Consider the following 12,991-nt stretch of genomic DNA (forward strand, 5'->3'; position numbering starts at 1 on the left):
GGAGTGGGGGTGGGGTGGGGTAAGCTAGCACAGCAGCTGTGGGAATCAGTGTGGAGACTCCTCAAAACACTAAAGCCAGAAATGTGATTCAAGCCAGCTGTTCCCCTTTTAGGTGTGTTTCCAAAAGAACGAAAGACTTCAGAGGCAGTGACCACGCGCGCCCACATACAGAGTGGTACAGCTCCTAACCCTAAATCTGGGAGGCGGCCCACATGCTCCTCAGCAGACGAAGGGACACAGAAGGTGTGGGGCGCCGCCGTGCCATACAGCAGGGTGCACTGGAGCCCTCTGTAGGGTGATGGATGGACCATGGGGTGTGGTGCCAAGTAGGACTGGTCAGACACAGCAGCCTAAGCCCTGAGTGGTCAGAAAAGGAGCAAGGCACAAGACAGGTGACAGGGAGCAGGGAGGCCTTTCTCAAATGGGAGGGGCATAGAGATGGGAGAGGGGAGGGAGGGGGCTGAAAGGGGATGGAAAATAAAGAATTGAAGGCAGGCTTGGAGATGGGGGGGCACAGGAGTGATTCAGAGGCGCCGTGTGGTCTACAGTACAGCAAACGTGGACTGACACAAGCAAACTCATTACAGTATAAGTACTGTGCGCCAACTGATTGCACCTCTGGAGTTTCAAATTCATTACAAAAGTAAAACAAAACCCTCAGATTCAAGGAGAGCCAAGGGTGAGAGGCACATCAGAGGGAAGCCAGGCCACAGTGTGGAGCAGCAGCTGCGCGGCCCCCACCCCAGTCTCCTTCTAGGCCACAGTGTCCCTGGCGACGCATCCTCTGCATAGCCTTTCCCTGCATGTGTCCAGTGGGACAATGACAGAGTCTGCAGCATGGGCGTGGGCGAGCTGGGGCCCTGTGCCTGTAACCAGTCCCCAGCCCAGCCTGCGTGGCCCCCTGGTTACCCCGTGGCATCATCCCTTCTCCTCAAACGTGGCTGGGGCTGAGGCCCTTGGGCCGGCACACAGCAGCAAAGGTGACAGGATGAGCGCATACGATGTGTGGGCAGGGGCCCCACACCCGTCCCCAGCAGACCTCCTTTCCTGCAGGCTTTGAAGACGGAAGCTGCCACACAGTTAGCAGCCAGTGGAGAGAGTCACAGGGCAAGAGACCAAGGACAGCCTCCAGCCCACGGGAGCAGAAACTGAGAGGCGAGTGTGGTCAGCAATCACGTGGGCCAGGATGAGGGGTCAGGCCTGGTCTCCTGGGTACAGAAATGGCGACATGATGCAGGTGTGCCGTTGTCACTGCCAACCAGGGGCGACACTGTTCCGCAGTGACAGATCACTGCTGCCGTGGCGACGCCCACTCAGCCTGCGTCACAAATGCTGCCGTGTCAGGACTGTTCCGTCTAGGGGGCCTTCACGGAGCGGCATGCAGAGCCAGACTGCCACATTCGGCACTCAGCGCCTGCACGAGGCCCACACTCACTTCCTTGTTGGCAGTGTGAAGCGGGAGGACCAGGGCTTGCACGCTAGGCCACGGCACAGTGCGGGCTGTGGCCCTGCTGTACGCACGTCGGGCTGGAGCTCAGCTGGGAAGAGGCTGGAGGGGCGGCCGGGCGGGGCTGCCTTTCCGGGCTCCGGGAGGGGAGAGTGCAGAGCCTGGGCCTGAGCTGTGTCTCCCAAGACCCGCTGCGCCCCTCTACGGTCAGAGCACTCCTCGTTGCTTGTTCTTCCTCTGAGCCTCCGCGTCCCATCCCTGAAAAGGTCCTAACACCATTCCCTAGGAGTCCTGGAAGGAGGTGGGTGCTCCACGTGGGGTGCATGGTATCAGCAAGGTTGTGGCCACCTGGCCCCTGCGGCCAGGCCCTCATATGGGGATCTGAGACTCTTGCGCCCCAGTTGCATGCAGGGGCTGGAGAAGGGCCAGCCCGCAGGTGAAGGGTGCTGACATCGCCATGTGTCTGCCTCAGTGCTATGGTCCGGGCGCTTGTGTTGGAGGCTTGGCCCCAGCTTCGGTGTTGCTGGGGGCCCTCGGGACACAGCCTGGGCGGGGGGCACGAGGCCCTCCAGTGGGGCGCCTTGGGGATGTGCGGGGCACAGCGCCAGGCCCCTTGCTTCACCTCCCAGCTCCCCCAGAGTTCCTGCCACAGTGGGCTGCCTCAACACAGACTCGAGGTGGCAGGGCCTGCTGAGCACGGCCTGAGACCCCGGAACTGGGCACCTGCTGCGGTTGTGTCCTGACGTCTCTCAAGCCAGTCTCAGACGTTTTTGGAGGTGGGTGAATCTAGAGCCTGTGACTGATTCCAGGTGGACACTGGGATGAGGACGCGTGCTGTACGCCCTCAGGGCAGGCTGCCTGCGCGGGTGAGGGCAGCAGGGGTGGCTGCCCCCGGGCCGCAGCACCCGCCTCCACTGATGAGGAGCTGAGGAACCTTTCCTCCTGTACCTTCTGGTGTCAGGTGTTTGTCCCAGCGCTGAGAGAAAAGCAGCTGAGAGCCCACACCTTACGCAGGCAGTGGATAAGCCCGGGGGTTGTGACAGCCATGGGCACGCTGGGTTCAAAGGCGCCACACAGCTTACTCCTTTTCCAGGGAGCTCTGCTTGCAGCAGTCTCTGCGTTGCATCTCACTCCTTTGAAGATGTCCACAAACAGCCCCGCACCCACCCCCTGCCTGCCACCCATTGCCCCTGCAAGCAGCGCTCAGACCCCAGAGCTCTGGGGTGCAGGCAGCACTGATTCACGCCACTTCCTTTCATGCGTGGAGCAGGGCTTGGCCCAGCACCAGTGCAGACTAAGTACCCACCCAGTGGGTGTCAGGACCCCTCCTGCTTTTGCCTGTGGGACTCAGCCTGATGAAGGGAAATGAGAAATTCAGGGAGTCAAAACGACTTTTAAGAAAGGAAACGAGGGCTGGGGAGATAGCACAGTAGAATAAGCGCTTACCAGGCAAGCGCAAGGGCCTGAGTTCAATCCCTGGCTCTGCAAAAAATAAATAAATAAGAAAGGAAAGAAGAACACAGTGTTCAGAGCCTCATTTCACCTTTGAGCTAGCCCTAGAGCTGGGAGGCCTTGGCGCCCTTGCTTACACGTGGGGATGCTGAGGTCTGAGATGTGAAACTTCTGGAGAGTCCAGTGGGGCTGTGAGCGTCTGGGGCTGACCTGCAGGCTGTCTGCAAAAGCTGGCAGCGCCCTTATGTTTAGGAAGCACAGAGCGAAATATCAGGGCCTCAAGGGACACCATGCCACCACTTCAGCATGGGGGGAGTGGAGGGGAACACATTGGGGTGCAAAAATACCTGATGACCCTTTAAGCTTTCTTTTTTAAAAAAAAACTTAAGTAAATTTTATTTTAAAGAAATTTCATGTGATTTAATACTCATTAGGGTCACTTTAATGAGGCTGTCTTCAGAGTAGCCCTTTTCAAAAGAACCTTTAAACTTTCTGCATAACTTCCATAAACCTGAATGACTTTAAATGTGCAAAAAGTAGAAGGCAGGAAGATGCCACGCGTGTCATGGCAGTGGAGGACCCTGCGTGGCAGGTGGCTGTGGCCCGACAGCTCTTCTGCAGAGCTAGGGTCTGTGTCCAGCCCTCCCCATCTGCTCCCTCAGAGGCAGGACCCCAGGGCGTCTTCCTGCTGTGCACAGCCTCTACCATGTGGTCCACACCCCTCCTCTGGGACATGGGCACCCGAGTGACATGCCTCAGTGTACTGGCCTGTTAGTTGCCCTTAACCTTCCATGTACTCCACACGACCTGCCTGGAGGGGGGACGTCCCGCCAAGGCCACGGTGGGGTGGGGGCAAGGGCAGGAGTGAGCAGGACGCCTCATCGTGAGTTCCCACGTGCGTCCTCATCTCCCACCTCCACTCTGCTACCAGGCGCTCCTCATCAGCCACGGGCCCTGGTTTCTTTCCACTGTCATACATGTCCCTCCTAGTAACTGGGTCAGACAGACCTCAGAAACGTCACTTCTTGAGGATGACTTTGGGGAGGTGACTAAGTATCTCATCTGCAAAGTGGGGACAAGGAGTCCAATCTTGCTGGGCTGCTGATTCGTTATTGAAGAGACATCACTGCTGTGGGGCCTGGGTGGAGCTAGACGGCAGGACGGTGGGTGGCGCCATGACTTCTGGCCCAGGTCCTGGCCTGGGACAGAGCCCTCGGGGAGGGTGGCAGAATCGGGGGCTAAGATGACCAAGGCCTGATCTCACAGAGGGAAGGCCAAGCAGAGCACGACCACAGGGGCAGAGGGCAGGGCCTGTGTCCAGATGGGCTCTGGAAGCCGTGACTTCTGGTTCTCATGTGATATGCACCAGGGAGCCAGCAGATCCAGAGCAGGACAGCAGCAGATCCGACCTTTTGCTTGAAATCACGTAATCCACGCATTATCGCTCTTGGGCCTGCTACATAACATGCAAGCTGGTTTGGATCTAAAACCTCCCAAAGGTACTGGCCTTGGGACGTGGGCGGCTCCCCGTAGGGCCCTGACTTCATGGCTGTGATGCTGCTACTGGGGGGCCACCAGGCCAGGTGGAGGCCGAGGGTCATGGGACGCTGTCTGGTCCTTAGCCCCTCCGGCTCTCACTCTCTCTGCTCCCCAGCCACCCTGGGGTGGGTGAGCAGCTCTGGCCCTCCACACGCTTCCTCCAGAGTTCTGCTTGCTCAGGCCATGGAGATGGGCCCATTTGGCCTCCGACACGTCCCACCTTTTAAGTTGTTTGCACAGGTATTTTGTGCAGCTGTGCCAAGCTCACGACCATAGTGACTCATTATTTAGGGTCCCTCTGTGCTGCCACAGGTTGCTGGACTTGCAGACCCTGGGTGGTGGTGGGGACCTCTTTCTGTGAGCAGAGTCTGGGGCACCTGGTGGGCGAGGGCCAGAGGTGGGGGGCACAGCTGGTCTCTGTGCCTTCCTCCTCACTCCCTTTACCACCTGGTGCTGCAGCTCTGCCAGCCAGGCCCAGGGTGGTAATCGGGCAGGCCGACTGGTCCGCACCAGCTGGTTCCGGCTCTAGGCCTCAGACCTGCCTGCATATTGCTGTTAAAAATGCAAAGCATTCCAGCCATTTTAATTACTGGGCATTACATAAGACAGCAACCAGTTCATACAAAGGAATAGCAGAGCAAAATGATTTTCCTCCCCGCCTCTTCCTCCCCTGCCTCAGCCTCTGGGCAGGGCTTGGGACCTTGGAGCCACTCCAAGGTATGTGCAGTCTTCTCCAGAGCGGTGGACAGAACTGTGAAGTGTTTTGCTCTGAATCCTCAGGGCAGAAGCAGTCCCAGTCACCTGCGAGGGGTCTGGAGTTGCTGCTTGTGTTCCCACTGGCAGGCTGAAGGTCCCAGAACTCCGCAGCACACTTGATGAGAGCTGGGCTGTGAGCCAGCATCCAGCTGGCAGTGGGGCTCTCTGGGCATCGAGTCGAGGGGTTTATGCTCCTGGCATTCGAACATGACTTTACTCCACGGTGCTCAGAAAGAGGGAGCCCAACAGAGCCCTCAGAGTCCTCGAGGCAGAATCTCAAGGTGTCTTCCTGCTGTGCACAGCCTCTACCACGTGGTCCACACCCCTCCTCTGGGACATAGGCACCTGAGTGACACGCCTCAGTGTACTGGCCTGTTAGTTGCCCTTAACCTTCCATGTACTCCACACGACCTGCCTGGAGGGGGGATGTCCCGCCAAGGCCACGGAGGGGTAGGGGCAGGGGCAGGAGTGAGCAGGACACCTCATCGTGAGTTCCCACGTGCGTCCTCATCTCCCACCTCCACTCTGCTACCAGGCGCTCCTCATCAGCCACGAGCCCTGGTTTCTTTCCACTGTCATGAGTGTCCCTCCTAGTAACTGGGTCAGGGCTTTGCGTGGAGACCAACGCCTAACTACGTAACGCGATGAGGAGCGCTCTGTGTGTCCCTTCCAGACTTCCCAGCATCTCTGAGCCCATCCTTAGCCTTGCAGCAGTGTGGCCACAGGAGGAGGAGGAGCACAGCCAGGTGGGTGGGCTGGAGCACAGAGAAGCAGCAAGCCCTCTCGAGGCGTCTGTGAGGCTGCCAGGGTGTGGGCCCCGGCAGTGAAGCGGACGGTGGACTTGCGCAGTGACGTTGCCCGTGCCCTGAACCTCTCTGCCTCGGCCTTCTTTATGGAAGATGAACATAATAGTAATAGCCTCTGCCTCACAGGGCTGTGAGCATTAGACACAGCTACACCGTGAGGTGCGTCGCGCAGGGCCCAGTGCACAGCATGTCCTCATGCCACGCCTGCTGCGTCTTGTTTGTCCTCATTTTATGGAGAAGTAGTATCTGTACAGAGTCATTTCACAGAGGAGGGACTGGGCCTCGGACAGCTGCTCTGGGTCTAACTTGGGCTGTCCAACGCTGGAAAGCACAGGGCGCTGGCTGAGTGGTGTCCTCCCAAGAGGGGATGCTGACAGCCCCAGGGCCGGGCTGAGGGTCCCCTCCGACAGGCCCATGACTCACAACTGCCTTCACAGCCTGGGAGGGCACGGACATCCCAGGAAGGAAGACATTCCTTGGTGGCAGAAGCCGAGGTGCATGCAGCCCCTGGCCTTCCCTCTTCACATGCCACCTTCTCTGCAGAGGCGGAGAGGAAGCAGACAGGAGCAGCTGCCCTGAGGCCTGACGGCGGAGCTGCTGCCCCAGCCCCTCAGGGTGCCCGCCGTGCGCTCCAGGGCCAGTGGCATCGCATGTCTCTCTGGACATCCGTTTCCAATCGGACCAGGAGGCTGCGGATGGTGATCTCCATGTCCCAGAGATCGTGTCATCTCTAAGGACAAGTACGGCTCCTCCCCAAGGATAGCGCCAGGCCCAGGGTACCACGTGAGCGCTGGAGGTCCCTCTCCTTTTATCCTTCCCTACCCTCTTCTCTGGGCAAAGATGTGGTGAAGGGATGTGAGACCGCATCTCTCCTTGTGGACTTAGCTCACAGGACTGCAGGCAGTGTAAGGCAGGGGCTGGCCGCATTTCTCTTTCTTCCTCTGGGCCCCACGCTATGTGTGGACAGGCAATTTCCCATGTGCCAACCACTGCACCGTGTGCTGGACCCAGAAGGAGTGGATTTTGCTAGGTTGTGCTGAGGCTCAGAGAGCTAAGGCCATGTGAAACAGGAAAGACTGGTTAAGATCGAGGTTTACCACCATCCCAGGCTTGGTCGCTACCCTGGAAGCTGCCTGCCGAGTACACGGCCCCACTGAGATGCTAGAAAGGTCATGAAGTCCACCTCTGGGAGTTATCCGTGTAGGAAGGGTGCTGGCTGGGCCATTAGGGGTCACACAGCCTCTGTAGGGACAGCACCAGGACAGATCCTGGGTACAAGGCCCGAATCACATGCTTGAGACCTCCGAAGGAAGGGAGTCCTGTTCAACAGCTGCACTGGCCGGTGGCCAGCAGCTCACCTCTGCCGGGGCCCTTGCTGCAGAAGACGCGGTTTTCCTGCAGATGCCCCCAAATTGTAAGCAGGATGCCCCATACCCCAGAAACTACCTTGCAGGCATCTCTCCCCAGCACTGGGAGCTGCTGCCTAGAAGCTCCTGCCAGCATGGGTGGGTACGGGGCCCTGGTTGCCGAAGAGTTTGGGCACTGAGTGAACCCAAAGACGGGGGGAACCTCAGAGTATGCTCCGCGGGTCAGGGGCCAGGGACCCCAGTCTCCAGGGTGCGTGTTGGTGGGACAAGATTTCTGCATCACAGCTTGGCTACCTCCTTGCCTGTCAGAAACCGAGTGCGCAAACCAGCTCCTCAAGCTGCAGCTGCACCGACTGTAGACTGGCATGAGGCACTGCGCGCTGCCCCAGGCCGTGAGGACCCGAGGGAGCACTGCACTGGAAGTGTTCGCCGCAGATGCCCAGCTAGCGGGAGCTCGCTGGTCTTAGAGGCGGCTTCTCACCCATGTCAGCCCACCAGTTTGGTGGAGCATGCAAGGCAGGGAGGTAGTGAAGGGCGAGGAGGTGACGGTGGGTGCCAAGGGACCCAATCCTCCGATCCTTACCTGCTTCCCCCCCGCCCCCATGGCAGGGGCAAAATCCGTATCTGGCCCAGTTTGGGGCTGGGTCAGAGGCTCTGGCTCCTCTGTGGCACCGCCCTGTCCAGCCGCACTGGCCCCGCAGACCTCCCCACCCCTTGGCCAGAGGGCCCAGCAGGCACCCAGGAGTTGCCATCAGTCACTGCTTTTTCTTCTGCTGGACCAAAAACATTCTGAGGACAGGTTTGTTCTTTCTTCCCCATGCCTGGAACATGGGAACAGACACCCATCGACGCTGGCTCAGTACTTGGTGGTCAGAGGGAAGCAAGGGGGAAGACTTCAGTGACACGGCCACAGCAAAGGACATGTACACAACTCAGAGACGAGGCTGCCTGACTTCCATGCCCAGAAGCCTGGAGTTCAGAACCACACAGGTGCTCAGCCTTCAGTCCATGCTGGGCCAAGTTGCCAAGAACAGTGAGTTAAAGGGGAAACGTCTGGAAGGCCCAGGGCTGGAGCCAGTCCACACAGGGAGAAGAGCACTGTGGGCCGGTGATTCACCTGAGGTGTGGAAAGCAAGGGGCCACCATGTTCCCAGAGCAGAAGGCCGGGGGAAAGCGCTGTGACAGCCACCCTGAGCGGAGAACCAGGAAGGCCTGAGGGCTCAAGGCCGGCTCTGTCTGGGGTGGGGATTCGGCCCTGGCTACTGCCACTCCTCAGCAATGTCTTCTCTTCCCTCCAAAGGAAAATTTTCCAGTGTCTCACTGGGACAGAGCCTGCTCTGCGGATGACATAATTTTGGGATCTATCCCCCACCTACCAAACATTTCTCTGCTGAGAAACTGGCTTGGCAGGAGGCTCCCCACAACCATCAGAACAATGAGTGATCGCTTGCATGTGTCCCCAGCCTGTGTCAATACCTTACTCAGCGGGCCATGAGGACAATGGGGTGCAGTTGCTCTTTTGGTCTTCGGTGTCATTTGTGTGCCTAGGCCGGCTCAGTTCTGGTCCCCCAGCCTAGCTCCACCCCTGCAGCTGGATTCCAGAATCTCTTGCTGTGCATTTGTGAAAGGGATGCTGCCCCCACTTGTGTCCCTCCAGCCCATGGGGTATTTGTTCACTGCTTGGTAAGAGAGCCAGGCCTGGTAGTGCACACCTGTAAGCCCAGCGCTCTGGGAGGCCAGGGTGAGGTGATTGCAAGTTCGAGCTCAATCTGGGTAATTTAGCAAGCACTTCCTCAAAATGCAAAGGGATGCAGATGGAGCCCAGTACAAAGGCTTTCTGCTCTACCCCAGCTAAAAAAAAAAGTGACAAGAACTTCTTATGAAGAGATGCTGGCTAGGCACTGAGAAGTGCCCCATGGGGTCTGTGGTGGGTGGGAAGGGAGCAATGGGGTGCAATTTTCTGGGCAGCAGAAGCCAGGGACATTCAGAGCTGGTGACCACATGTGGGTCCAGGGGTACAGTGGAGGGGTGGGGCATAACAGGACAAGCAGGGCTGGGGGCAGTGGGCAGAAATCACAGCCCATTCTTTGAGGTCAGGTGGCTGCATCTGTGGCGAGTGCCACGGGAGAGTGGGACGCAGAGGGGGCACATCAGAGTTTGTGACTCCATTCTGCAGGCAGTGCGAGGTAAGCCACGCTACACAGAGGACAGCAGAACTTCCCATTTACGTTGGAAAAGATTTGTGTGGGCAGCACTGCAGGCTCTGACTTTGACAGCAGAAGACACTGGGCAGGGCAGCTGCTTCGTGACTCTCTGGAGAGGACCTGTGGGGGCCTTGCCCAGGTCAGCACCCAGAAGAACAGGGAGAAGAGGGCGGCTGGAGAGATACAGGCAGTAAGGATCTACAGGACGCAGTGCAGGCTGATGTCACTGCCAGGAGTGGGTGACTGGGGGCACTGAGGGGGAGAGTGGTGGACTGTGGGCAGCGGGGCTCCCCAGGGATGCAGCAGGCAGGGGGACGGGGACGAGGTATACAGCTGTGTGTGGTGCACATGGTGGGAGATAGCAGACCCCGGAAGCCCCTCAGGCCAGGGGGACGAGGGCTGCAGGGAGGAGGACAGCATCGTGCGTGGGCTCAGTCCCTGGGGTCAGCTGAAGACTGCACCAGGTCTTCTGCGGACCAGACCTCCGGCCCAGGGTGGCAGGAGTCAGCCTAGCGACCACTGAACGGCCCCCACCCCCCCGGCCATCTGTGTGTCCTGCCAGCATGAGGCTGAGCCCAAGCCCTGAGAGAAACCACAAAGAGCTGTGTGCTGTAAAGGAAAAGCTCACGAGCTGCGCGGCATGAGGAACACATTACGGCGGGCTGGAGAGGAGACGTCCTCTTCCTTCCGTGCACATCACCCTGCAGGACACGCGCACACGCCAGCACACGCACGTGGCCTGCTCTGCTCTGGCTCACATTTCCCACCACCCCAAAACACAGGACGTAAAATGTTTCCACCAGGGAGCACATGTGTTTTCTGGCTTAAAATTCCTGGGAGTTGCTCCCTGTGGAGAGGTGGAAACCCAGTGTTCACGTGGATGCTGTGGATGGGGACTGAGCGAGGGGTCCCTGCTCTCTGGCAAGGCCTGGGAAAATATGGTGGGGGGTGCCCTTAGTTTTGCTGCTATAAGTTCAGCTCTAGGCAGCATCCAGGGAAGGTGCCACCCGCTGGTGCCAGCTCTGGGCTGACCTGCAGTCATGGCCACCAGGATCCCCAGCTGCCCCATGCCAGCCGCCACCCATGGAGAGTCTGGCAGAGCTCACAGAGCTTGTGGACTGGGCTGTCTGCTGTTGGCTGGCGTGAAGTAAAGACTTTTGCATGCTCTGGAGGTTAGGTGCTGGGTCTGGAGGACCTGAGCCTGGAGGAAGAGGCAGCCTGCTTCTCCTGGGGCCAGGTGGCTCCTTCCCCAGAGCCAGGCTGCCAGCCTCCCTGTCCTTCGTGGGCTCCCAGCCCTCGCTGGGCTCTGACCCTGTGATTCACAGGTCCACCACTCCTCCAGGGAGCCGCTGCCTTTGCTGGACCTGGGGCCAGTCTGGGCAGAGGCACTGGGCAGCTGCAGGCCCAGACGGGTGTTGACAGGAGAGCAGCAGCCGGAGGGGTTGCGCCCACTGGGGCAGAGAAGCTGCCTGAGGAGGACAGGGTGTTACCAGGCTCACAGCGCCCCCTAGCACTGGCCAGTAGGATAAGGCTGGGGAGCCCGGGGCAGGAGCTTCCACGGCCCAACTGGACAGCCTGCTGGGCTTGAGACCCTGTGGCCACACTTAACTCCTGTGCTCAGTTACTGTCCACAAGGCCTCACAGCCCAGGGAGAGAAGCAGGCCGGCCAGCATCCACCCCAGAGTCCTGTCAGGGCTGTACGAGGCAGCGCGAGTGCTGCAGATACATGGGAAGGGCGTCAGAGGAGGCTTCCCGGAGGAGTAACCTCTGAGATGAGCTCTGTAGGATGGTCCCAGCCGGGAGAGTTGTGCAGCCAGCAGCCATGTTCCTGGCTCCTGCCACACCTTGCCCGGTGGCCCACAGACAGGAGCAGCAAGTGACCCAGCTCTGAGGAAAGGAGCTTCACTCGGCTTCCCTGTGCCTGGAGTCCTGGGGGGCTGAGGGAGCAAGGGAAGTCCGCAAGGAGCCAGTGAGCCCAGTTTGCTTTCTGGTCTTGGTGGTTGCTTGTGCTCCCCCTGCACACACTGCAGGACCTGGCTGTCTCAGGACAACTATACACCCTCGAGGATGAGCGCCCAGGAAATTCACCTGCTCCTGCGAGGGCACTTTGGGGTTCCATCTGGTTCCATCTGGGTCCCACAAAAGTTGGAGGCCCAGAGAGGCGTGGGGACTGGGAGCGGCTCACAGCTGTGTTACTGGAGGACTTTGCACCTGGCCCTCTTTAGCCTACTCTGTCCCCAACAAGAGTTTCCATGTACCTCTCTGTAACGATGTGTCTGGTGCATGTCCAAGGGGGCGGATGGTAATTTAGAACAGGAGTGAATGAACATGGAGGAGATGAAGATCCGAGGAGCACGACCTGTTGACCGAGTGGCTCGCCAGGTCCCGTTATTGTCATACAAGCCCTGGATGGTTTAGCCAGCACCAGTGGGCGTTCTCCCTGGGCTGGACATCACAGACTGAGGCAGATTTGTCTACAGATCTGAAAGGCAGGGTCAGAGTGGCCGGGGTTGTCAAGGCCACTGTCAGTATCATGGCTGGGAGCCCCAGGACCCCAGTGTGATGGAGCAGCCAGGTATGAAACCACAGCCCAGTGCGCTCTGGCTCTGCCCACAGCTGACCGTGACCTCAGTGGGCCCCCTCTCCCATCCAGCCTTATACTCCTTTCTTAGAAAACTGATGGGTCATCCCTGAGGCCCTTGCCCTGACCCCCGTGTCTAAGGAAACAGCGTCCTGCAATATGACACAGAGAAGGTGGACAGTACTGTATTGTTCCCAGGCCCGGCCCAGCAGAAGGGACAATAGGTTACCCCAGGGGCTGAGGACCAGACAGGTGGATGCGGAGACTCCTTGATTCGGCCCCAGACTTACAGTTACATGTTCTCAGTGGCCAGGAGCAAGCAGGAAGGCTGTGTCTCCTTTCCTAGTGTGGGTGCCAGGTCAGCGTGCAAAGACCCAGGGAGTCTCCCTCACCTGTGACCAGGCTTTGGCCACTGTTCTGTCCAAGTTAACAGCCAGGAGGACTTCCTGCTCCAGGGACCTGCAGGAGGCCTCCTGGAGCTCTCTGCTCCTCAAGCCGAGGCCAAGCTGCCTCCGAGAAGGGCAGAGGGGAGCCTCTCAGCGCAGGCTCCGGGACCCTTCCCGACTAAAAGGCTCTTGATTCTCTGACCCTAGATGGCTGCATGGACAGCTTGGGAGAAATGGGGGGGGGCTGTAGACTGGGAGGCTCCTTTGTGCCCCTCTTTGGAACAAGACTCAGGTGGCATTCACACTTACATAGGGAAGCCTGCTGCCAGTGCCGGCACAAGTCCCAGCCTGACATTTAGGACCTGGGCAGGCTTCCCCTGTGAACGCATGGGCACTGAGGACCCGGGCAGGCTGCCCCTGTGGACACACGGGCACTGAGGACCCGGGCAGGCT

General features: G+C 59.1%; 1 protein-coding gene and 1 long non-coding RNA gene across 4 annotated transcripts in view; one reads left to right on the forward strand and one right to left on the reverse strand.

Annotated features, from left to right (window-relative positions):
• LOC111817167 overlaps positions 1 to 2,909 on the forward strand; it is a 5,336-nt gene extending 2,427 nt beyond the window's left edge. For all 3 annotated transcript variants that reach the window (XR_002821437.1, XR_002821443.1, XR_002821433.1), the window contains 2 exons: positions 113 to 392; positions 1,054 to 2,909. This is a non-coding gene — a long non-coding RNA (uncharacterized LOC111817167). The remainder of the gene's footprint in view (positions 1 to 112; positions 393 to 1,053) is intronic.
• Syn3 (synapsin III) overlaps positions 1 to 12,991 on the reverse strand; it is a 317,531-nt gene that overhangs the window by 140,033 nt on the left and 164,507 nt on the right. The window lies entirely within an intron of this gene.

The sequence above is a fragment of the Octodon degus genome, unplaced genomic scaffold, assembly GCF_000260255.1.
Source record: "Octodon degus isolate 3935 unplaced genomic scaffold, OctDeg1.0 scaffold00004, whole genome shotgun sequence".
Classification (NCBI taxonomy): Eukaryota; Metazoa; Chordata; class Mammalia; order Rodentia; family Octodontidae; genus Octodon; species Octodon degus.